Source organism: Megachile rotundata, chromosome 6, assembly GCF_050947335.1.
Source record: "Megachile rotundata isolate GNS110a chromosome 6, iyMegRotu1, whole genome shotgun sequence".
NCBI classification, from domain to species: Eukaryota; Metazoa; Arthropoda; class Insecta; order Hymenoptera; family Megachilidae; genus Megachile; species Megachile rotundata.
The window spans coordinates 8,184,064-8,211,991 of NC_134988.1; the positions used below are offsets into that span (position 1 = coordinate 8,184,064).

At 36.8% G+C, this 27,928-nt stretch overlaps 1 protein-coding gene across 4 annotated transcripts in view; it reads left to right on the plus strand.

Annotated features, from left to right (window-relative positions):
- The window catches only part of Fur2 (furin-like protease 2), a 461,999-nt gene that overhangs the window by 85,156 nt on the left and 348,915 nt on the right, over positions 1 to 27,928 (plus strand). The window lies entirely within an intron of this gene.

A 27,928-nucleotide genomic window follows, 5' to 3' on the forward strand; every position in this document is an offset into this window, starting at 1 on the left:
GATATACTTAATATGAGTTTTACATGCTTAATACCAAATTTGTATACTTACTCAACTATGATATTAAGAGGAAATGTGTAGTACTTAGGTTTTGACTTTGCCAGTTTCCCAAATTCCCATGCTTTCAATTTTCCAATTTCCTAAATTCCCAATCTCACAATTTCCCAATTTCCCAAGTTCCCAATCTCTCGATTTCCCAATTTCCCAATCTCTCAATTTTGCAATTTCCCAATTATCCACTTCTCCAATTTTCTAATTCCTCAATTTCCCAAATTTCCAAGCTCTCAATTTTCCAATTTCCTAAATTCCCAATCTCACAATTTCCCAATTTCCCAAGTTCCCAATCTCTCGATTTCCCAATTTCCCAATCTCTCAATTTTCCAATTTTCCAATTATCCACTTCTCCAATTTTCTAATTCCTCAATTTCCCAAATTTCCAAGCTCTTCGAATTTCCTAAATTCCCACTCTCACAATTTTCCAATTTTCCAATTTCCCAATCTCTCAATTTCCCAGTTTCCCAAATACCCATGCTCTCATTATTTAATTCCGAAGAGATTACTGAATGTAAACACGCGATTAGAATGTAAGAAAAATACACTTTATTTAATTACATGTTCAAAATGTATGCCGCCTTCCATCACGTAATATTCCGGTCTTTTACTTCACATTTCCACTTCTGTAAATCGAGTAATATGTTAATAAAAATATCATGTAACATGTGTTTCGAATTCGTCTCGATGTCCTCTAAAGCTATGAATAAAAAAAATGTATGTTCCTATTTAAAAAACCCGAGGTGACCTTGACTTTGCCAGGAGAACAAACTGTTTTCAAAATTTGCTTTACTAATATCTATTGTGCACTTCATACCCTGCAAATATTGTTCTAAACTTTTTATCGCAAGGTGGCTGCAAGTGGAAGAAAAATCGTGAGTACCATTATAGATAACAACCTGTATACACAGTATTCATCCTTGATATAAAATTTTAATTCATAACACATTTCCATACATAATATAAAATTTGCATACCTGACACGAAGTTAACTAAATGTGCAATTGCAAACAACGTACCGAGAAATATCTATTCAACGCGTTTTAATTCGTTGATTTTACCGTGGACTATCCAGCAGTACGGAAGAGGGGGATAGGCTAATTAAGGAAATTGTTTGCCGCTGCTTAATTCGATCGGATCAATTAGAGCGAATTAAACGGTGACAGTAATTGCAGGAAAGCAACTGTTTCCGAGCTAAACGTTCTATCCGAAAGTCCGAGATTGAGCAACGAGGTTTCATGTCAATGACAACGCCGGAAATACGAGAAAAAAGAAACCGTGTCGTGACAAGCATGTCGGCAAAAAGCCAGAGCCGCGCTCCACGAGGAAATAGGAAATGAAAGAGCACGCGTGCCATTGATGACCAATCGATGTATTATGTGATTTCAAGTACGGCGGAACTTGAAAATGTACCGTGGTCGTGAATTTCTTCAAGTTCTATAATTAACTTTCACTCATTATTCGTATATGGTAATGGTTTATTTTAGTACCGCTAGAGTTCAATGCTGAGGTGCTGTGTAACATTCTCTACTTCCGCAGTTTTGTGGCTTTTAGATTTCTGCAGGTTTTTCATTTCGCAATTTATCAGTTATGAAGATTTTTTATTTTTTAGTTTTTAGCTTTTGGGATTATCAGATATTTCTCTTTTGTAAGTATTCAATTTCCTAATTTCCTAATTTCCCAATTTCCCAAATTCCCAAAATCCCAATCTCTCAATTTTCTAAGTTCCCAAATTCCCAATCTCTCAATTTTCCAATTTCCCAAATATCCAAGTATCCAATTTTCCAATTTTCCAATTTTCCAATTTTCTAATTTTCTAATTTCCCAATTTCCTAAATTTCCAAGCTCTCAATTTTCCAATTTCCTAAATTCCCAATCTCACAATTTCCCAATTTCTCAAAATCCCAAGCTCCCAATTTTCCAATCTCCCAAATTCCCAATCCCTCAATTTTCCAATTTCCAAATTATCCACTTTTCCAATTTTCTAATTTCCCAATTTCCCAAATTTTCAAGCTCTCAATTTTCCAATTTCCTAAATTCCCAATCTCACAATTTTCCAATTTTCCAATTTCCAATTTCCTAAATTCCCAATCCCACAATTTTCCAATTTCCTAAATTCCCAATCTCACAATTTCCCAATTTCCTAAATTCCTAATCTCACAATTTCCCAATTTCCTAAATTCCCAATCTCACAATTTCCCAATTTCCCAATCTCTCAATCTCTCGATTTTCCAATTTCCCAATCTTTCAATTTTCCAATTTCTCAATTATCCACTTTTCCAATTTTCTAATTTCCCAATTTCCCAAATTTCCAAGCTCTCAATTTTCCAATTTCCTAAATTCCCATTCTCACAATTTTCCAATTTCCCAAATTCCCAAATTCCCAATCTTTCAATTTCCCAGTTTCCCAAATTTCCATGCTTTCAATTTTCCAGTTTCCTAAAGTCCCAATCTCACAATTTCCCAATTTCTCATTTCTGAATTTCCCCATTTTTCAATTCTCGAAATTTTTAAAATTGTAAACTTTTCCACTTAGTTACAAAATTTTTGAAGTTCGTCATTGATCAATTGTCAAATTCAGAAATTTTGAAATTCAATAATTTCACAATCTTCTACTCCGTTAGTAGTCCTCAGGTAGTAGACGTTGTTCAAAATTACACTTCCACTATGTCTACACCTCCAACGGTACAAAAACTATTTTGTTAGAAACTCTCGTTATATAGCCACAAAGAGAGCGTGCCTACAGCACAGAAACCCAGAATAACAAAAGCCATAATTTTAATTTATAATCACACATACCACCTCCAACGCGATACAAAAACGACGTTCATAAAATTACCCTCTTGTTATATCACCAGAGACAAGCATGTTCTTTATACTAACATATATCGACACGTGCGAGGAAGTTGAGAAACATATTGCGACAGGGAAATTGGGTTTTGAACTGTGCATTACCTAATTAACACGTAAACTTGTTTAAAACTTGAACTCTACCAAAACTGTCGATACTAGCGTCACTTTGTTTAGTCACTGCTTCCTGTCTAGATTTAGCTGCCTTGTTTCTCCTTGTTCGTCCATTTTCCGCGAAAAATCACGCGGAACAATGAACCATCGAGGAACACGAAGTGTTGTGTGCCCGGTTGTTTCCGAGGTTAGTCATAAACCGCGACAGCTTCTTCGAGGAACTTTCCATCGTTCGATAATGGCAAAGTTTCTTTGGGCCATTTCCAAACGGGCGAAGATTTTACAACGAAAAGTTCACTTATAATGTTCTATGCGCGAACAACTTGTATAATGAATTCGTCGCACTTGTTAACTATTTCGAGCAGCAAAGTTTCCTCTAGGTTAAATCGTGATAAGCTTCAACGACGGATTCCGGTTTATGACATTTTTCATTAAAAGTCCCTTCTTTTTTAATATATCGCAATAAAAAAATTACAAAAAATGTGAGATCATCGAATATTCAAAAGTTCAGAAGGTATCTTTTAAATTATAAAAAGGAAAACGATTTCATTTCTAATTTTCCTCGTATTATATCACACTTGAAATGTTACGAAATTATTAGCCATGTCGTATTGTGCGTCGCCGAATGCAATTTTGGCGCGAAGCAATTCTACCTATCTCTTCCGAAAGTGCACCTCGCTATTTTCTATTTAAGCTAATACAATTGGATCTTCTTAAATTGCATTCTTCTGCCTGAAATAAGAAAGTCACTTGTAAGTATTCTCTCCTTTCTTTTGTCTGAAACCGATATGGACTGCTAGAATCGTACGAACAAATGTGCATAGCTTTAACCAGACTTCGCTAACAGGCTTTAACATTAAGTATCTAACGTAGAGGAACAGTTTTATGTTTTCGTAATACAGAGCAGTTCTATGGTGGTCGAACAAATTTTCAATTTATTGATAAAATATATTGTAACAGCGAAAGTAGTGAAATATGTAATATATTATTAGCGACAAAAATAAATATTATAACAAAAATTGTAACAATAATAACAGTGAAAGCAGTAGTAGTAGCAGTAGCAGTAGCAATGACAGTAACAATAACAATAATAATAATAACAACAGCAAAAACATTAACAGCAATAAGAAAAATAATGACTATAACAACAACAAGAATAAAAACAACAACAACAGCAACAACAGCAGCAGCAACAGCAATAACAGCAATAACAACAGCAATGACAGCAATAACAACCGCAATAACAACCGCAATAACAACAGCAATAACAACAGCAGTAACAGCAGCAGTGACAACAGCAGTAACAACAGCAATAACAACAACAATAACAACAGCAATAACAACAGCAATAACAACAGCAATAACAACAGCAATAACAACAGCAATAACAACAGCAATAACAACAGCAATAAAAACAGAAATAACAACAGAAATAACAACAGCAATAATAACAGCAATAACAACAGCAATAACAACAGCAATAACAACAGCAATAACAACAGCAATAACAACAGCAATAACAACAGCAATGGCAATATCAATAACAACAGCAATAACAACAGCATTAACAACAGCAATAACAACAGTAATAACAACAGCAATAACAACAGAAATAACAACAGCAATGACAACAGAAATAAAAACAGAAATAACAACAGCAATAATAACAGCAATAACAACAGTAATAACAACAGCAATAACAACAGCAATAACAATATCAATAACAACAGCAGTAACAACAGCAATAACGACAGAAATAACAACAACAATAATAACAGCAATAACAAAAGCAATAAGAACAGCAATAACAGCAGCAATAAGAACAGCAATAACAACAGCAATAGCAACATCAACAACAGCAACAATAACAACAACAATAACAACAGCAATAATAACAGCAATAGCAACAGCAATAGCAACATCAATAACAGCAACAATAACAACAACAATAGCAACAGCAATAATAACAGCAATGGCAACAACAGTATTTCCTCAAAAGCCATAGGCACCATCAAAAGCTACAAACAACTTCCCTGAATTCTTCACCTTAATCGTGCAAACAGTACAGTAAATATTTGAAGCGGTGCCAATTGACCCCGGGTCATAATGACCCGAAATTTACGTGGCAAAGATCCCTTTGCAGGTGCGATATAACTGGGTAGAAAGCACCTGAGCTCTTAAGCAAGGAACGAAGTAACCTATTTGCCTTCGTAGCTCTCCCCCCCATGGGGAAATCGAGAATGGTGGTCCTTGGAAAGCAATACGCGGCCAGGTTTAACCCCTTACCGCTTGGTTTTATGATCGCGACGTTGTAAATGCATTAAGCGCAGCCACCGATACCGTACACCGTCAGCCATTGCCTTCGGGGAATTGCGCTCAGCTCCGAGAACTGAAATTTTCTTTTTTCTACGAAACACCGATAATGGACAATAATATTATCATTTGAAAGTTTCAAACGAGCTCGACACTTACAAGGGAATTTAAAACGCTCTTAACTTTGTCGTTCCTTTCCGCGATTCGGTCGGAGGAAAATCGAATTGCTTTTCCTGCTTCAGGCTGTTATTGGAATACAAAGGGAGTGTGGAGAGAGATTCACGATTTGAGAGTTTAACCTTTGTATCGATGCCTCGTATTAATTACTTATAGACCTCTTTGGAGGGTCAGTGATGGACACTGGGACTTGTATCTTTTTGCGTATAACTCTGAAGGTTCACGAAATATAGAAAATTTTTTTGGATAAAAGTTTGAGAGTATGAGGAACACTTTGAAATTGTTATAACAATATTTGGAAAAAAGTATTTTTATTAATAAAAATTTTTTGGAGGAGTCTCTTTCAAAATTTTTTTAACGCAAGATTGTAGTGCTTGGTGTGTCCTTAAACTTTTGTTGGACACATTTTTTTATCTTATAATTTTTTGTCTTATAATTTGGGAGTTGTACACAAAATAATTGTAAGTCCAAAGAGCTTATAGGCTGGCACTCGTGCGTTGCTGGCTATAGGCTGAACCCATGTGTCACTGTTCAGGTGCATCCTTGCTAATTATATCGATGTGTAATTCTACGAATTATCAAATGGAATAATTTCTATTAAAATAGCATTGTTCCACAGAAAATAGCAATTACATCTTCCGAATGTTTAAGTACGAAATCCCAGAAACCTGCGTCGCCGACTCTCTGGATGCGTTCTTGGAACTTATGGTGATGTAGCGTTAGGATTTAACGGATGAGTCACCACTTCAAAAGTTCAGCAAAATAAAAATATGATCTGTAAGTTCACATTCAAAGTACCGTCGCCGACTTTTCATATGCGTCTTACTATAAAAGAGACCCAAAATAAAAACGGACATAATGAGACCCAGAATGAAAACAGTTCCTACTGCATCCATTTGTCTTCGAGAACAAAAATCGAACCGGTCATTGCTTTCTCTCTTAAACTACTTCCCAACATTCCAGCATTTGCAATTTACCGCCACTTCCTGTACACTCTGGGCATTCAAACAGCGCTGAAAGACATCGACACCCAAAGACTTCCCGTTCAAATATTCCCAGAACTTGACCGCAAACAGAAACTGTTTCTGGCAAAGGAACAAGGACATCATACGCATGTTGTATGGTCAGCGTTACAGAGAGAAGAAGACAGACGCGGATTAAAGAGGAACATCATAGAAACAGAGAGAGAGAGAGAGGATGAAGAAGGAGAATTGAAATGGTCGCCACTGTCAACTTGGTTTACGTAGATGTTTCCCTCTTATCCTTCACCATTCCACTTTCCCCATATCGCGGACACCACAGGTTCCTCGTATCTTTGTTGACTGTCCAGCTTCCAGGCCAGCGGAGGCTTACAGTGGTGTTAGGTTAGTTTCGAGGTTGGTTAGTTTAGGCATGTGTAGCGGGCGTCGCCACCGTCGTAGCGTCGGTCTCCTAGCCACACGAACCTCATCTACCGCAGCTATTTGCTCCGGGAAACAAGACGCTTGTTTCATAAGCGAAACAAGACTGTTCTGCAGGACGGGGAATTTTGGACGACCGGTGGGAGGAGGCTGGATCGAACGATTCTTGAGGTTCGACTAGGTGGTACTATATTTTTTGTTAACGATTTTGGGGCATTTAGGGACAATGCGATAATTAGTTAATATAAAGGAAATTTTAACTTGAGGAAATTTTATATTGATGGGAGTATACATATTTAATTTTATATTGTATATATAATACAATGATATATTGAGCTTGAAGTTAATATAGATATTGAATGGTGAGCACTGAGAATAGGAATCCTGGATTAAGGGTTTTGAGTTTAGAAATAATTCTTACAATTTGAACATTTAAGATATAGTTGTTTTAGTGTCATTATTTCTAAATTTCTAAATTTACAAATTCTCCAATACTCAAATTCTCAAAACTTCAAATTGCCAAATCTCCCAATATATAAATTCTCAAAAATTCCCAAATTCCTAAATCTCCAAAATCCTAAACCCTAAATTACTCAATCCACAAGTTCCTAAATCTCTAAATTCCTAAACCCCAAATTCCTAAATTCCAAATTCCCAAATTCCTAAACCCCTAATCCCCAAATCCCCAAATCCCCAAATCCTCAAATCTCCAAATCTCTAAATCCCCAAATCCCAAAATTTCAAAACCCTCAAATCCCTAAATCCCCAAATCCTTAAATCCCAAAATCCCCAAATTCTCAAAACCTCGAATCCCCAAAACCCCAAAACCCCAAATCCCCAAATCTCTAAATCCCCAAATCCCAAAATCTCAAAATCTCAAAACCCTCAAATCCCTAAATCCCAAAATCCCCAAATCTCCGAATCCCCAAATCCCCAAATTCCCAAATCACCAAATTCCCAAATTCCCAAATCCCCAAATTCCCAAAACCCCGAACCCTCAAAATCCCAAAACCCCAAATCCCCAAAACCCCAAAACTCCAAATTCCCAAATTCCCAAGTTATTAAATTTCCAGATTCTCAAATTCCTAATTCATAACAATCCCAAATTACCAATTTATATAAAAATATTTGTATCCCCCTAAAAATTAAAAATATAAATAATTGTTAGAATACAACGAAAACGTTGCAGTAGAATAATGCTTACGTATGAAAGTAAATTGAAGGTTTCGAAGAAATTTATTTTCATGAGATACGTTTGAGAAGATTCATATAAAATATTCCGGTAACATACGGTCAGGTATGATTTAGTTTGGGCTTCTTGTTATACAGGGACAGTACGTTTATTTTTGTTTGTATGGGACATGCAAGTGCGGTTACAAAGGAATTTGAATACTTCCAATTTGGAAATTATATTATCTTATGTTGGGTTATGCGGTAATTCCTTTGACCCGTTGGATAGACGAAAATTAATTTCGAATTTCACAAATTTGGTGATAAAAATGCATCCTCTGTAATGTTTTAATGTTATATTAATATTGCAATGATATTTGTTGTTATTGTATCAGTATTGTATTAATGTTTGAAGGAAATGTGAAGCACTTAGCTTTTGCCTTTGGTAGTGTAACTATTATTTGATTCCGAAGAGATTACTGAATGTAAGCACGCGACTAGAATGTAAGAAAAATACACTTTATTTAATTACATTTTCAAAATGTATGCCGCCTTCCATCACGTAATATTCCGGTCTTTTACTTCGCATTTCCACTTCTGTAAATCGAGTAATATGTTAATAAAAATATCATGTAACATGTGTTTTGAATTCGTCTCGATGTCCTTTAAAGCTATGAATAAAAAAAATGTATGTTCCTATTTAAAAAACCCGAGGTGACCTTGCCTTTGCCAGGAGAACAAACTGTTTTCAAAATTTGCTTTACTAATATCTATTGTGCCCTTTATACCCTGCAAATATTGTTCTAAACTTTTTTTCGTAAGGTGGCTGCAAGTGGGAGAAAAATCGTGAGTAGCGTTACAGGTAACACCCTGCATTTTCATTTAGTTACTGCTTATAATAAATGAAAAATGTATTTATCACATACTTTGTACTATGGTACAAAGATTGAGAACCTCTCTCTTGATGTATTTTGTAAATTAAAGTATTGGTAGGTAAAATAAATTAAGGAGTGCAAAGGGTTCATACAAAGTGTGTCACATTTTTGTATTCTTACTGTATCAGAATTAACATTCTATTAATGTTTCCTTGCACTAGTGCTATTTCATCCTTGTGTTAGTACTCTACTTCTCTTACAATGTTATAAATTTGTCATAATTGCAATTGTATAGTACCAATAAACAGTTAATAGTACTAATAATGTTTCAACATTAGTACAGTTAGTGTTGTACCAACGTGGTATTAATTTTGCACTGATGTTATATTACCGTATTAGTATTCTAGCAGTAATGCTTTGCTCTGTACCAGCAGCGAGGTTCAGAATTCTCGTCGAGCCTTGTCGCATGAAAAATGACAGGGTCAGTTTAATAAAAACGAAGCATTATACGTGCACAGCACACGTTAAAGCTATTTGTCGGGGTCGCCACGGTGTCGAGAGACATTTGACAAGAACCAACAGCCAACCGATTCGATCAATTTTTAAGAAAAAAAACAACCTCAACACGGTTTTTCTGCTTCCACTTATCACCTATCAAATTTGCAATTCTATAATCCCACGTGATCTTCATAATTTGCGCCATAAACTCGAAAACTATATATCTTATTTCTTTTGTATATTTTACCTCTACATACATATTTTTATTTTTTTTTATGTTTATACTGTTATATTTTATTTTTGTTTATACTGTTATATTTTATTTTATTTTTATTTGTGTTACATTCAATTTTACGTTTTCTTTTATTTTTATTTTTTTATTATATTGTATTTTTATTTGTATTGTTATATTTTATCTATGTCGTAAATTTACTGTCACAATAGATACTAGGTTGATCAAACAGGTGCATCTATTTTGTCAGTTGATGATATTTACTCAATTTATGTGTCAACACTATCTTCCATGCGTACATAACCTCAAAGCTTACATTTTTCAATTAACAAACAATGTCAAGTACAATGCAATTTTTAGAATATAAATATTGGCTTAGACAATATTATATTACATTATCTTCATAGAAGCAAAAACCATATATTCGAAAAAAACATATATAATAAATAATGAGGTTGCATTGAACTGCAAGTTTCACTTTCGGTTCACAAAATTCAGTCGAAAATATCCCTACGACCCACCTAGAAAAACTCATTTACATAACATCAGCGCTGATTAAATAAAGATCTTGATCGATATTTCTCCTTATACATCAAAAAAACAATGAATACCTTATACAATAAGATCTCAGTTCCACATATAAATTTGTAATAAAAAATGTCCTCAAAAATGCCAAAACTTGACCAACCCAATTTCAGTATCTCTTCACGTGTACTAAAATTAAAAAGAACAGTGGTACAATGGAATTTTTCGTCCGTTATAAATGCTTCAAAATGTAGATACAAAGGTTGATCTTAGCAATATAATATTCCATCATGTTCACGAAGGTAAAAACGTTTAATCTCTAAAAAGAAGTATATACAATGAAGTCGCATTACGATCGCAAGTTTCAGATTCGATTTACGAAATTTTTTATCGAATTCCTACGATTCACCTGGAAGAGTTATACAGGGTGTTCGGCTACTGGTGGGCATAATTTTAGGGGGTGGTAGCTGGGGCGATTCTGAACAACTTTTTCCTTTACCAAAATGTTGGTTAAAGTTTAGTTTTTGAATTATTAATAAAAAACACTGACCAATGAGAGCGCGTATAGACCAGTCGCGCGACAGCGTGAGCGATAGCTTCGAATATGACGGCCGATCGTCGTCGTGAACAAATGTATCGATACCGTCGGTATAACGTCGGTATAACAGGAAGCTATTAGGTAAAAGTTAAACCGAATAATGAATTAACATGTTAAGAATAATATTAAATTCTTCGTAATTCGTGAATGAGAAATAAACCAATTAGTTGTTGTTTACAACAACCAGACGAAGTATATTGTATTTATTTTATGTCTTCAACAAGGGAAAAGAATAAATTCACGAAAATTAATTTTGTCAACTATACTAATGAAGCAAACGAATAAATTCACGTTTCAAAACGAATGAGTACCTTGCCTATGAAATGAGATCGAACTGGAATAGAATATCTAATGCAGTACCTCATTGAAGTGAAATAAATCTATTGCTGCGTACATTTAATTTTAAAAATACAGAAGTAACTTAAATAACACTTACTCATTGATTCATGGAAAAACTAGCTTCGATAAAAAATATTTGTGTCACCGGGTAGATCCACCGATCAGAGCATCAACAGCTGATGTCCTGGCAGGGTCAATGAACTTTCAATTTATTTCACTGTCTTTTTCTAATAATAATTGCACAACATAAGCACGACCGGTAAACGGACCGAATGAAAACGCGTGAATGATTATTCATAGATATGTATGTTTAACGATACACTATTCTCATTATAAGATATCCAAATTGAGGAATCGAAATTATATTATATTTTATAAGAAGATATTGTTAGACTGGCTACGGATCGCGGTTTTGTCTCGATCGCGAGGCATACGTCGCGAACGGTTGCCATGCAACGATGATCTGTTGAACGACTGCGGCGTCGATCGACAGTCATCGTTTATTGTCGAAAAAAACGTGTCGAAATAAAATGTATCGTTGTTTTTAATCGAAAATTCCGTTTTCTTGCTTTCAAGATAGTATAGTTTAAATCATTTATGAATTTTCGTTCACGTGTTTTCATTCGTCCTATTTACGTGTCGGACTCACAGTGAAAATTAGTGCAAATTAGTGAAAAATGAGAAAGAAAAGTGATAATGAAAACTCATAATGAAAGATGAAAGTGATAGGTGACAATGAAGTTTCTTGAGAGTTTTTTGAGAGTTTCTGTATGGTGATTGATTTATATTAACAGTAAGGACCGGTGGATCGGACCGGTGACAGAGACGCATTTTTATTGTGATTATTTGCGGTTTAATGGGTGAGCTACATTTAAATTTGTTAATTACTCAATTCACATTTTTATTTGTTGAATAGAAAAGTTATTCAATTTTTTAAAAATGAGAATTTGTTCTTTTTCATCATTACAATATCTAATGAATATAATTTTCCATATTTTAGCTATTATTTCTTTGCGATAACGAATAAACGTATTGAATAAATTCGATTTACTTTGATTACGTGAGTAGAGACTAACTTTGTTATTTCTTATTCATGAATGAATGATAATTCAACAATAATCCAGATTTTTTTATTCATTATTCAATGTAACTTTCATCTAACAGCTTTCTATTATACCGACTTTATTCCGACGTTATACCGACGTTATACCGACAGTATCGATACATTTGTTCACGACGACGATCGGCCGTCATATTCGAAGCTGTCGCTCACGCCGTCGCGCGACTGGTCTATACGCGTTCTCATTGGTCAGTGTTTTTCATTAATAATTCAAAAACTAAGCTTTAATCAGCATTTTGGTAAAGGAAAAAGTTGTTCAGAATCACTCCAGCTACCACCCCCTAAAATTATGCCCACCAGTAGCCGAACACCCTGTATAAGATCAGCGATGATTAAAGATCTTGATCAACAGCAATTCTACGTCGAGAACAACTAATACGTTGTATAAGATTTCAGCGATATGTGAGTAATCGAGTATCTCGTTAAAAGAACGGCAAAACGTTTTGCCCAACTCAATATTAATACCGCTGTTCTTTCATTCGCCATGCATCGGACTTTTTGTTGCTTTTTACGCGTAGATCGTTCGGTGAATGCATTATTCAATTTCTTTGGCTCATCTCTGCAAATAGTTCCACGTTTACTTTGACTATGCCAACATTCCATCGGCTTCCGTCATTAATTACTCGAGCCATATCACCATGTAAATTTAATGAAAACCTCTGTTGGATATAACGCGTCAATTGGTGCACGATTACATTGTTACGAGTGCGCTGATAAAATCTGGCAAATGATATGCGACCCTTTATGGTGACTATGGTGGTCGCGTTGATAATGATGATGGGTTTAGCGAGCGTTTCAAATGAATCGTTATCAAATTCGATAGAATTTTCAATCCTTTACACTCTTGAATTTTCAATGGAATGGTTCGGTGTTATAAAAGGACGGATGGTAATTTATATATGAAATTTAAACGAAAGTTACAGTTGATTTGTGATGTTGTTACAGTGTTCTGTTTGTAGGATGTGTTAATGTGGCAGGGTAGTACTGTTTTTGTAGGAGTGAGAATATATCTACTTTTCGTTTTGAGGGATCAAATATACAAACTTGAAGGATTCAAATTTGTAGAATTTCAAATTTTCAATTTTATAAACTTTGAGAAGAATTTTCAAATTTTCAAATTTTTTATTTTGGGAACTTTTAAATATTCTAACTTTGCAATTCTGAATAAAGAAGTACTCAAATTCTCAGATTCTCAAATCCCTAACTTCTTAATTTTCAAAATTCTAAAATCTCAAATGCCTCAAATCCCAAATATCTCAAATCACAAATGCCTCAAACCTACAATGCCTTAAGCCTCAAACGCATCAAACCTAAAATGCCTCAAATCTCAAATGTTTAAAATCTCAAATGTCTCAAACCTCAAATGCCTTAAACCTAAAATGCCTCAAACCTCAAATGTCTAAAATCTCAAATGTCTCAAATCTCAAATGCCTCAAACCTCATATACCTCAAATCCCAAATGCCTCGAACCCAAAATGCTTAGAATCTCAAATGCCTCAAACTTTAAATCCCAAATGCCTCGAACCTAAAATGCCTCGAATCTCAAATGCCTCAAACCTTAAATCTCTCAAACCTTAAATGCATCAAATCTCAAATGCGCCAATTCTCAAATGCCTCAAACCTCAAATACCTCAAATCCCAAATGCATCGAACCTAAAATGCCTCAAACCTCAAATGTCTCAAACCTCAAATGCCAAAATTCTCAAATGCCTAGAATCTCAAATGTCTCAAACCTCAAATGCTTCAAATCTCAAATTTCTCGAATCCCCAAATTCTCAAATCCCCAAATTCTCAAATTCCCAAATTCTTAAATCTCAAAATTCTCAAAGCAATAAATCCTCAAATATCCAAGTCCCCAAAATTTTAAATTCTCACACTCCAACCCTCAAAATGTCTAACCTTAAAAATTCCCTAAATTCCCTTCTCTTCTACTCTACTCCAACATTAAATTACCCAATTCAAAACCACCCTCTACAACTTAAAGTGTATCACTATCGCTTCTCCCCCAAAAATCCCTCACGAACAAAATCACTCTAAAAGAACTGAAATAACAAAATTCAATGAAATAAAAATTACACCATTTGACATTTTCCTTTTGTTCTCTGTTACAGGTACGTTTAAGAATGCGTTCGAGTCCCACTACACCAGACACGTAAGTGACCCCATGCTATACGTTCCAAGTAATCCAAGTACCTTAAATTTGTCGAAACGATTGCACTCGGGATTTTTCACCTTCCGTTGTTCAATCTCCTAAGGGAAACACTTTTACACGTGCACGTAGCTCGGGACAACGAAATTTTTGCACGGTTCACGAAAATTACATAGTCTTTTTGCTTCTTGCGCACAACAAGAACGGTAGAAGAAAATGAAGATACCGAAAGTGGTTGTAGTTGCGGCAATCAGATAGAAACTAGAACTGTTCTGAACTTTGTATGTAGATTAAGAAATTTTAGAAAATTCTAATGGACGGTGCTGTTAAATAGGGTGGATTGGAGATGTATTTATTTCTGGTGGTGCAGATGTTTGCAAAAATTGAGTTTCACTGCGGTTTCAATATATGCGTAGAGAAAGAAGGGTAGAAGTGGGATGAAATTTGAAAAATTTTCGAATTTCAAATTTTTTAATTCAGACATTTCAAGTTTCTAAATTCTCTAATCACAACGTAATAAATATTAAGCTTCTTTTACCAAAAATTCCCAAATTTCTAAATTTGCAGATTCTCCAATACTCAAATTCCAAAATTTCTCAAAATTCCCAAATTCCCAGTTGTTGTCTTTTTCTTTTTTTACGAACGCTGTTTTATATAAAGCACGTTTAATTAACACCACTGCTCAATGTACGTCTCGACTTAAAATAATCCTTGCGACCTGTTCTCATTACCGTCGTCGTTATCACAGTCATTGTTGTAAAAGTAGCATTTTGCAATAATTCTCGCGTTCCATCGGCTTTTGTCAACTAGCCTCCGCGTCCTGGTTCTTTTCCAACCATACATACACGCGAACATGTAGTCGCATTAGTCGACAATTTCAGAGAGCTGCAGACAATTTCTATACGTGTGCAGCCCCTAACCACTTTCGCATCCCTTCGCTTTCAACCCTCTTTTCCCCTAACACCGCGCCCTTTGTCCCGCGTAATTGTGCCCTTCTTCCTTTGCATTATCACGCGTTTCAAGTGGTAATCGGTGATCTTAACTTTTACGAATGTGTGGAGATGTTAGGAATTCGCTAACTAAGAGAACTCGAAAGGCTGAGAATTTACAGTGGTAGACAAATGCGGGGAATTTGAAAATTTGGAAATTTGGAGGACTGGGAATTTGAGAATATGGAGATTTTGGGATTTGGAATTTTAGGATTTGGGGATTTTGGGATTTGGGGATTTTGGGATTTGGGGATTTTGGGATTTGGGGATTTTGGGATTTGGGGATTTTGGGATTTGGGGATTTTGGGATTTGGGGATTTTGGGATTTGGGGATTTTGGGATTTGGGGATTTTGGGATTTGGGGATTTGGGGATTTTGGGATTTGGGGATTTTGGGATTTGGGGATTTGGGGATTTTGGGATTTGGGGATTTGGGAATTTGGGAATTTGGGGATTCTGGGATTTAGAAATTAAGGGTTTAGGAATTTGAGAATTTGGGAATTTGGGAATTTGGGAATTTGGGAATTTGGGAATTTGGGAATTTGGGAATTTGGGAATTTGAGAATTTGGGCATTTTGAGATTTGGGGACTTGGGAATTTGGGGATTTAGAATTTAGGGGTTTAAGAATCTGAGAATTTGTGAATTTGGAAATTTGAGAAATTGAGAATTTGCGAATTTGGAAATTTGGGAATTTGGGAATTTGGGAATTTGGGAATTTGGGAATTTGGGGATTTAGAATTTAGGGGTTTAGGAATCTGAGAATTTGTGAATTTGGAAATTTGAGAATTTGCGAATTTGGGAATTTGGGGATTTAGAATTTAGGGGTTTAGGAATCTGAGAATTTGTGAATTTGGAAATTTGAGAATTTGCAAATTTGGGAATTTGACAATATGGGAATTTGGGACTTTGGGAATTTGGGAATTTGGGAATTTGGGAATTTGGGACTTTGGGAATTTGGGAATTTGGGAATTTGGGAATTTGGGAATTTGGGAATTTGGGAATTTGGGGACTTAGAATTTAGGGGCTTAGGAATCTGAGAATTTGTGAATTTGGAAATTTGAGAATTTGCGAATTTGGGAATCTGACAATATGGGAATTTGGAACTTTGGGAATTTGGGACTTTGGGAATTTGGGAATTTGGGAATTTGAGAATTTGAGAATTTGGGAATTTGGGAGTTTGGGGAATAGCAATAGCAACAACAATAACATTAACAAAACCAAAAACATTAGCCGCAAGAACTGTAATAGAAATAATAATTATAATAACAGCAAGGAGAAAATCAACTGAAATAAGAGCAACTATAATGACAGCAACAGTAATGAAAACTGTTATAACAATAACAGAAACAACAACAATTATAATAAGAACAGTTGTAATAAAAGCAACAGTATTTGAAACTGTCACAACAATAACGAGAACAAAAAAAAACAACAACAATTGTAATAACAGCATTGAGGACAGCAATTGCAATAACAATAATGGGAATATCAACAGCAGAAACAACATTGACAGCAACAACTAAAACAATAACAACAATTGCAATAACAATAAGAACTGTAACAACAGCAACCAGAACAGCAACTGCAACAGTAATAATGATAACAATAACATTGTCAGCAACAACAACAGAGACAACAATAGCAGCAACAGCAACAGCAACAACAAAAATACGAATAACAACAACAGAAACAACAATAACAGTAACAGCTACAAAAACAACAACAAAAAAAGTAGAAGAAACTTGAAGGACAACTGCAACAATTGCATCAGTAAAAGCAACAGCAACAACAACAATAACAACAATGTCCATAACAATATTAACAACACCGAAACCGAATTTTCACCGCGAAAGTCTATAAGAAACGAAAACCGAATGCACGTAGAACGGCCACGGCGAAAGAAGAAACAAGTCTGACTAAAAACCGAAATTGTCGACTAATGCGACAACACGGTCACATACACGTCCGAAAAAAAGGAGGACACGAGAGTAAGTTGGCAAAGGGAAAGACGACGAAGGGAGAGAAGGGCCGTAAAAACGTTTCGCCATTGACTCGTCGCGAAGCGAGCCGGAAGCGAGCCACAAATAGAGGAACAATAGTTCAACGCCGCTCGTTAAAGCATTAAAAGCACTTTTGTCTTTTGTGGTCGACTAAAAAAAAAGAAAAGGAAGAAAGGGGTCGTGATGGGCTCGAAAAGTCAGCCTAACTGCCGTCACTGAAACTGGAACATTCGCTGCACTCCCTTCTCGACTTACATCACTGCAAGTTATGAGATATCTGAATATTTTATAATATTTTATTGTTAATCTCAGAATGTTTTATACTGTTCTTTTATTTTTTATTTCGGTACAGTGGAAGGTTTGCAGGTTTTTTGAAAAGTTGGGAATAGATTGTGAGGGGTTCATTGTTTTGGTTTTAGTTTTGGGTAGGGAATATTGGGGTGAAGGTATAGTACAGTGATGATATAGCAAGGTCGTAAATTTGATTACTGAAATGATCTTGAGGGAAGTCGAGAAGTTAGGGGCTTCGGAAGTTGGAGATTAGAGAATTTGGGAATTTGGGAATTGGAGAACTTGGGAATTGGGGAATGTTGGAATTAGGGAATGTGGGAATTGAGGAATGTGGGAATTGGAGAACGTGGGAATTGGGGGACGTGGGAATTGGGCAATGTGGGAATTGGGGAATTTGGGAATTGGGGAACGTGGGAATTGAGGGACGTGGGAATTGGGGAATGTGGGAATTGGGGGATGTGGGAATTTGGGAATGTGGGAATTGGGGGACGTGGGAATTCGAGAATGTGGAAATTGAGGAACGTGGGAATTGAGAGACGTGGGAATTGGGAAACTTGGGAATTGAGGAACGTGGGAATTGGGGGGCGTGGGAATTGGGGAACGTGGGAATTGGGGGGCGTGGGAATTGGGGAATGTGGGAATTGGGCAATGCGGGAATTGGGGATTGTGGGAATTGGGGAATGCGGGAATTGGGGAATGTGGGAATTGGGGGACGTGGGAATTCGAGAATGTAGAAATTGAGGAACGTCGGAATTGAGGGACGTGGGAATTGGGGGATGTGGGAATTTGGGAATGTGGGAATTGGGAAACTTGGAAATTGAGAAACGTGGGAATTAGGGGGCGTGGGAATTGGGGAATGTGGGAATTGGGGGATGTGGGAATTTGGGAATGTGGGAATTGGGGAACTTCGGAATTGTGGAATGTTGGAATTGGGGAATGTGGGAATTGGGGAATTGGGGAATGTGAGAATTGGGGAATGTGGGAATTGGGGAATGTGGGAATTGGGGAATGCGGGAAGTGGGGAATGCGGGAATTGGGGAATGCGGGAATTGGGGAATGTGGGAATTGGGGAATGTGGGAATTGGGGGATGTGGGAATTGGGGAATGTGGGAATCGGGGAATGTGGGAATTGCCGAATGTGGGAATGTGGTACTTTGGAAATTGGGGAATTTGGGAATTTTGGAATATACGAATTTATATATTTGCATATTAAGAGCACAAAAATTTGAACAACAGCAAACTTGAAATTGTTTAATTAAAAAATCCCTAACCTTTACCACTTAAGTTGCTTTCATCCTAAATCTATTAGAATTCCTTAGCTTCCCAATAGAAATCACACAAAATTCCAAAAATTGTATCCAGTTCATCTTGCACAAATTTCCGACCGCGCTATATCAAGTATCGTACTCTACCGCATTCGTTCACAGCATCGGAAAACCGCAGGAACTTTCTAGTACACCTAATACCGAAACAAAAACTCAATTTCCGTAAACGTCCAAGGTGCAGGTTGGAACAAGGTATCAGTGTTTCATCTCGTTTCCCGGGAACGCCTTACCGGGTCCGAGCACTCGAAACAACTTGTAACAAGCTTAACGAGAGACTATCTCTCCAGAGCGGGTAAACGACATTAAGGACAAGCGACGTACGTTAAGAATCATTATTACTGATGAATCTATACGGATCGGGTATATATCTGGTAACGTATATCGTGCGGACAAACCCGTGTTCAAGGGTGACATTTACGAGGTGGATTACGCCAAGGCCGAACTACATATTGGATAATTCGCAGTAAACTATTCCGTCGGTTCAGACGTGTCCCCTAATGAGGATCACTCGGTGTATACGTCCTCACGTGTGTCCTCGGCGTGTGTGCGTAACCGTGTATGTGTTTCCGTGTAATGCACGGTGGAACGATGAAGTTCGATGAGCAGATTCGCGTTATACGCTTCTCTGTGCCGAATTTGCCACGTAATCGACGTAGGATTCGCCTTGCGACGTAAACTGCGTTAATATCCCAAAGGGCAGCACTGGGGGCCAACCGGAGAATTAGCGAGGGAACTTCTACCGGTAACGACTACCTTAAGCTTGTTCCAACGACGTCGTTTCGTCGATGCTATTCCTATTGAAACTACGGCAAAGAAATCGATATAATGATCTGGGTCGAATGGACCCGTGAGTGGCTCGCCCGGAGCGCTCGCTTTATCGTCGTATTAGGATTACTCTACGTCTTGTGATATTTCGATCGGTAGGATACTTTAACTGTCGGATAGAGTATAGTAGACCTGGATTCAATATGTTGATCTAGATTTAAGTTTTAAAGGCTACTTGCTTCGTTTTATATAACTCAGTTTTTTTCATTATCGTACACTTCAAGATTTTACTATTACTTTTTACGAACGATGAGTATACAGGGTGTTACCTGTAACTCACGATTTTTCTCCCACTTGCAGCCATCTTACGAAAAAAAGTTTAGAACAATATTTGCAGGGTATGAAGTGCACAATAGATATTAGTAAAGCAAATTTTGAAAACAGTTTGTTCTCCTGGCAAAGTCAAGGTCACCTTGGGTTTTTTAAATAGGAACATACATTTTTTTATTCGTAGCTTCAGAGGACATCGAGACGAATTCAAAACACATGTTACATGATATTTTTATTAACATATTACTCGATTTACAGAAGTGGAAATGTGAAGTAAAAGACCGGAATATTACGTGGTGGAAGGCGGCATACATTTTGAACATGTAATTAAATATAGTGTATTTTTCGTACATTCTAGTCGCGTGTTTACATTCAATCTCTTCGGAATCAAATGATGGTTACACTACCAAAGTCAAAAGCTAACTTCACATTTCCTCTTCTGTAAATCGAGTAATATGTTAATAAAAATATCCTGTAATATTCCACAAAATCTACACTAACTGTCAAATATTAAATAATTAGTTTACTTTAGAAACGCATATCTCATGTTGAATTATCTTTAGTGTAAAATATACTTCTCCCTGAGGTTTAATAAATACAAGTATTTATTTTTAATGAAAATCGTGGTATGAAGCTGGATAATAAAATAAATAACGAAAGAAAAAAAATTGTTGATTAAAAAAGAAATTGTTTTGGATATCTAGAATGTAACTTAAGAGCAAAACATACATTTCTCATTGAAAGTATTGATTCAGTATTTGTTTTATTAAACATGCATCTAGCGGATGCAACCTTAAAAGTAAACAGAACACAATGAGAGTAACACAACAGAAACTCGATACATCGATTCTATCGTTGTAAATTGGAACTCTACGCGGTGAACCGCGAAAAGTTTTGTGCAAGCTTTTCTGTGAAATGTGTCTGATGTTATGCCGGAAGTCTTGAAGTTATAAAGCTCCGAAACTTAGAACTAAGTTATGAAGTTTAATAATTTTAAAGCTTCAAAGTCGAGAAATTTGAAAGTTCAGAAATCTTACAGTTCAGAAGTCCAAAAATGGTAATGCCTCAAAGTTTCAAGGTTTAGAAGTCTCAAAATTCTGAAGTCTTAAAGTTGTAAAGCTTCTAAACTTATTACTATGTATCTAAGATTTGAGGTTCCATAATTTTGCAATATTAAAGTTCTAAAATTGTAGGGTTGCAAAAGTTGTGAGGACTCAAAATTTCAAAATTCCGAAAATTTTAATGTCTCAAAGTTTCAAAGTCCATAAGACGCAAAATTCTAAGGTCGCAAAGACTAGAAGTTCTGAAAATTCAAAATTCCAAAATCATAAATTTCTAAAATTTCAAAATATCAGTGCCTCAAAGTGTCAAACTCAAAAAGTCCCAAAATTCTAAGATCGGAAACACCAGAAGTTTTAAAATCTCAAAATTCCAAAATCTCCAATTTTCAGAATCCCAAAATATCAGTGCCTCGAAGTGCCAAAGTTCAAAAGTCCCAAAATTCTAAGATAGCAAAGACTAGAAGTTCTAAAATCTCAAAATTCCAAAACCGCAAATTTCCAGAATCCCAAAATATCAATGCCTCAAAGTGCCAAAGTTCAAAACTCCCAAAATTCTAAGATCGTAAAGACTAGAAGTTGTGAAATCTCAAAATTGCAAAATCTCAAATTTCCAGAATCTCAAAATATCAGTGCCTCAAAGTATCAAACTCAAAAAGTCCCAAAATTCTAAGGTCGCAAACACTAGAAGTTTTAAAATTTCAAAATTCCAAAATCTCTAATTTTCAGAATCCCAAAATATCAATGCCTCAAAGTGCCAAAGTTCAAAAGTCCCAACATTCTAAGCTTGCAGAGACTAGAAGTTGTGAAATCTTAAAATCGCAAAATCTCAAATTTCCAGAATCTCAAAATATCAGTGCCTCAAAGTGTCAACAGTCCAAAAATTCTAAGGTCGCAAAGATCTGAAGTTCTAAACTCTCAAACTTCCAAAATTCCAAAATCTAGTGCTAAGAACCAAAATTTCAAAGTACCACAGTCTCCCAATTTCAAAATCCCAAAATTCTATGCCAGCTGGTACTAAAAATCTCAGGATTAAAAGTCTTAACATTCCAAAAAACCAAAAATTCTCCAACATGAATCCCAAGTCCCAAGATCCAGGCGCTCTAAATTTGCAAATTTAAGTATCTAGGAAACAAGTCCAAACGTCCATAAGTCCACAACCCGGGATAACCTAGAAGTACCTAGATCTAAGATAGAACTTGTGTATTCTCTTGGAGGATCCTTCCAAGTGCCTCAGAAAAGCTTAAGAACGTGAGGAGAACCTGAGGGCAACCTAACTCTCGCTTAGATTAGTTTAGTATCCTAAACTTCCCCTTAAGTAAACCTATGTTATACCCAAGCATATAATTCAAAATTTACAGAAGCCATCTTTTCGGTTAATCGTTAGCTGTTACGTGAAATCGTCAGACGAGCTGTCGATGGATAACTGAAAAGTGGGTGAAATTAGAGTTTTGCGGGGTCGACATAGCCATCGAATACAACGCTACTGGCAGCTCGAAGTGGCCGTGATGCTGGCGCCGCACTTCATAAAGTTAGATCGAGATTTCGAAGTTTCTCGAACTTGTGTGACTCTTCTCGAAATCGCGCTCAATAGGCCGCTTCTTCGAATGCCAGGAATGCTTTTAATAGGACGAGTTCGCCAACGTAAGTTTTGTTCCCCTGCCTACGTGAACATCGTGCCAATCAAACTTTTTCGAGCGAGGTGTTCCTTGCATCGAAGATGGATGCAAGTTTGTTCGACTGATTTTTAGATTAGACTCCGACTTACTGAACGGCGTACTTCAGATAAAATTATCCATCATCGGGACGTTCAAATTTCGATCCGCCCTTTTACCGCAACCGTGAACTTCAATTATTAACCGCGAAATTAGTAATCTTGCCAATCGGACCGAACGAGATTGACTTTAGCGAAAAGTTTTTTAATAAATACGAAAGATGTTTCTTGTTCATAAATATGTAAATCGATATTTTCTGTTAAGGTTTCTTTGAATATGTCTTAATAGGTTGAGACATGTTTTCAATTTCGAATATTAATGGTAAAAGTTGTTACATCTTGGTGTTGTAGTCGCAAGAAAATGTAGAAGATTTGTATCAATGTTTCTTGATTAAAAAATACTTGTTCTGGTATTGCAGAGAACAGAACTATAAAATGAAGAATATTTGCAGATTTAGATTTATTTTGAATTTAGATTTGGTCAATTCAGTGTTCATTTTACATCTATTTTATTGTCGCTGGTAGTTGACCACGCCCCTTATTAGTAGTTGACTCCGCCTTCGTCTCATGCGATACGCTCATTATGAGGAAATAGGAGCCATAATGATTTTAGTATTTATTTTCTCATAGGTTTTAATTCTATCATATTTACATATTTACTCCCTGAAAATGTGAAAGTCATGAAAAGTGCATGAACACTCCCCTCAGCTCTGCCTCCTCATAATAGGGTACGCCCACAATAAGAAATCAGTGACCGCAATAGTTTGCTTTGCAGTCTCGTAGCGAATTTTGTTTTTGTCTTTAAATTGTTACGAAACTAATCTAACATGGACAATACTCATCGTGTATGTAGTATTATTTCTGCAAGGTTCTAAATCACGCCCCTTGGCTCCGCCTTCTCACAACAAAAATCGACCAAATAATGATTTCGCTACATATTTCCATACTAAACATAATAACTATGCTTCATTTATACGTTTTCGTTCTGAAAACAGTAAAATATGATTAAACCACGCCTCTTGGCTCCTCCTCATAGGACACGCCCCCAATGAAAAAACAGCAAACACACAGCGATTTTAACACCCGTTTCTTCACAATTTACAATCCAATAAAAAAAGCAAGAAATATGCAGAAAGTATGTTCTACCATAATTATGGCAACATTCCAGAGTATTATTACGAAACTTAATATTCCTGAACATTCTCGAATCATTTACAACATGCAAACATTTTCATCGCTATTTTTTATCACACTTAACCATCAAGATAATATCGTTTATTCAATCTTTCATGCCGAGGTGTAATTTAGCGCCAGTATACTGGTGGAACATGGTTGCTTAACTTTATTGGTCCCTGTTTATGGTGGCACGCGTAACGAGAAAACATATTTTTAGGCAGTATATAAAAGGCGAAATGCGCGGAAGATGGATATGAATTTTTAGAAAAGCGTACCTTTTATAACGTTAAGGTACACGGAAGTAGGGTTTATTATCCCAAAGTATATCTACCTGTGGCTATTGAATTTCCATGTACCTGCGCAACTTTGAGATAGCGTATCAAATTTCTGTAGTAAATGCAGAATATTTTTGCTTACGACCAGGAAACGCCTTCATAAAAAACCAATGGCCACTTGTAAAAATTTCAATTTTGCAACCATAACAAATTTTAATCATGAAGTTTATTAGTAAATGTTTAGATTAACGTGTACATTTCACTATTTATGTTTGTAGCAATGATGAGATTATTTGAGCCAGCGATCCACGCCTCTGGTACCGCCTACGCGGTTTAGGCCCGCCCCTCCGTACCGCCTACATGATTAGGAAACGCCCCAATTAGAAAACAATCATCAGATATGACTGCTCATGTCAGTTTACGTATAATTAATACATCCTTACGAGAATTTTGAAGTTCAAAATGTATCAATTTATAGCATTTTATTGATTAAGTATAAATATTTAAGTTGTCAAGGCAACAGTGCTTGTAAACATATAGTGAGACGACTAAACTTGTATTCCTTTGATAAAGAACATCTTGTACCCCATTTGTCAGACCTTGTCAGTTAAGAACCTTTGTATCTCAGTTAACAACCTTAAAAGCAGCCCAGTATTCATCATTAGCTTCTTCTTTCAGCCTTATCGACCCAATCACGAAGAGCTACCAACGTCATCTTCTTTGAAGGATCTGTACGTGGTATGTCACAGAAGTAACGAGATTGATCAGCTGTTTTGTAAAGTTAGATGGTTTACTTCAAACAACTCTTTCCCTGAAACAGCGTACTTTTTCAGACTCCTTTGATCTGCCACAAAAGCATCGTGAAAACTTCTCTCCATTACAACTCTAGCATAAAATGATAAATAATTTTCGAATTTTTCGTCAAAGAAATTTATAATTTCCTTTCATCGTCAGATTACCTGACGGTTGTTTTCGCGGTTTCCCCTAAGTGTTTACTTTCCGCTAATGTTTTCGCAGATTCGACGCGGCCGTTGTTATTTTTAACAACAAGCCTGGAACAGGAGTTTGCATGACGTGAAAGGTTAGATATTCCCGTCGCTCGTAAACGTTTCTATCGGCCTTCGTTCGTTGAATATCCTATTTGGCCCTTTAGAGTTGGATAACAGCAGCTGCTGCACCCTTGGGCGGTATCCTCTGTCTCGCATTCCCCGTTTCGCCCCACTTTGAATCCAGTTAAACGAGAGGCTATTCGAACATTTCGAAGCCACCACGATCTTTCGCTTCTCTTACAGTTTGCGGTTTCCTTCGAGCCTTGCGGAACTGCTGAAATCGGTTGTTTAGGGATTATGGGGATAGGGTTTGCGGTTCAAACCAACGTTTCTTAGCGAAGAAATCGTAATTGGATACGATAAGAATCTACAGAAATCGTGTGCGTCAGGAATGTTCAAAGGCATTGTAGCTCGGGATCATTTAACGCATTCACTCATTCTTTGAAATTCGAGACGTAAAGCGAAGTAGCGTTTATTGCAGCCAATTTACTTAAGTTCGCTTCTCCATGTTCAATGGTTATGTGGTACTGGGCAATAGTTTGCATCGGAGAAGGAAGCCACGCCCCTTTGGCCCGCCTACATATGTTGGTGTACGCCTCACTCTATATGTGATCTTCCGAGAATACAATACTGGCGAATGTCCCTTTAAGGAACGTTCTGTTATCCCTTTCTCGTGAATGTCTTTTAAGGTGGGAAGGTTCTTGAATGTGCCATTGGGGAATGCTTCATTGGGGGTGGCCCTGTTTAGGTACGTCCCATTGAGGAACGCCTCATCGCGGAACTTCCAGTATACAGAACACTTCACTGAGATAGGTTCTTTGGACATTGCCTTAATACAATGCCTTATTGGACAATGCCTCATTGAAGGGTGTATTGTAGATCATCTTATTGAGAAACGCCTCTTTCGAAAACGTTCTACTGCAGATGGCCCCGCCTCAGAATGCCTCATCGAGAACACTTATTTAGAGAAGCCAAAGATCTTTGCGAAACTTCCCATTGAAGTCTTATTGGAAAACAGTGACTATGAGGCACTCAATGTCTGCCTCTACAATTTTCAATATCATAAATCACGCCCCTTAGACCCTCCTCCACACGTTGAAAAATACTCCAATGATAATAAAATTACCATACGTTTACTCTAACTCTTATTTCTGGAAAATTTTCCACTCGTTTCATGAAATATGTTTCCGCAGTCTGTTACAAATGACAAAATGGCGTATTCTCGGGTAAAAACACACCGTACTCGCGCAGTCATAACTATTTTACAAACGCGTTCCGAAATTTATCACTCGCGTAACATTGTAAATGAATGCATCCTATTCAGACAACTGTAATTGACAAATAAACATCGTGGCATCCCATTGTAGGTTGTTGCGGGGTGGGCTTTCAGCATTTCGCCACTGAATGGCAGCCGCCTATTCGAATATAATACTGTAACCTGTCGTTTTGCCGCCTCTGACAGGGGCGAACGTACCGCCTGAAACATGGATTTGAGGTCGTAGGCGTAACTGAGGTCGCAATCTACACAAAGGGGAATTAATACCAACGTCAGACGCTAATCCGTCTCTCAGGCTAGATTTGACGCCTGTGTACGGTTCCGTGAGGCGGCCGCCTTTACGTTTCTCTTCGCGCGTCCGCCTCAAAATTATACGTATACACAACGAGGCGGGGAGACCAGCAAACTACGAGGTCGCTTCTGCAGCTGCTGGTAATTAGCACCGCAGAACATTGTGACCCGTGCTTTACATTCGTATGCATGGAAGGCGGATCGTCGCCGTGCCTCTCGCTCCGGCCACTTGAGAATTCACTTAATTTCGCCGACTTTGCTTTTCTCGATACCGCCCGATTGCACCGTCGACCCGAACCGTTCTCAAACGGATCTGGAGATTGTAAAATTTAATATTATGGCGCTTTTTTACCGCATTAGCGGCTTTATGCTGCTTTATGCAATATGGCTAATATGCAATTTCGCTGGCGTTTGCAGTCAAGCTTTTACAATTATTTTTTTGTACTATATTTTCCGCTTACGTATAGAAACTGCAGGTAATACACTTTGTTGAAAGACAAAAGGGAATGTAATTCGTATATTACACTTTTTTTGCAGGCTTATAATATATCGAATGAGACTCTCTTCTGTCGAACATTTTTCACTGGGACGCTTCTCTATGCAGCTTTCTTAGATGCGATGTTTTCTAATACCTCAAAAAGTGTTTTTCGTGGAAAATCGTCGCTAAAGTGAGGCACCAGTGAGGCATTTTTGAATATTTCTCAAAGTAAGGCGTTTCTGAACGGGGCGTTCCTGTATGGGGCGTGTCTCAATAGGGTATTTCTAAATAGGGCGTTCTTATATGAGGCGTGCATGAATGAGGTATTTCTAAATAGAACTTTCTTAAATGAGGCGTTCCTAAATGCAGCATTCATGCATGAGGCGTTCTTGAATGGAGCTTTCTTGAATGGAACGTTCTTGAATGGGACGTTCTTGAATGGAGCGCTCATTAAATAGGACATTCTTGAATGGGGCGTTTCTGAATGGGCAGTTCCTGAA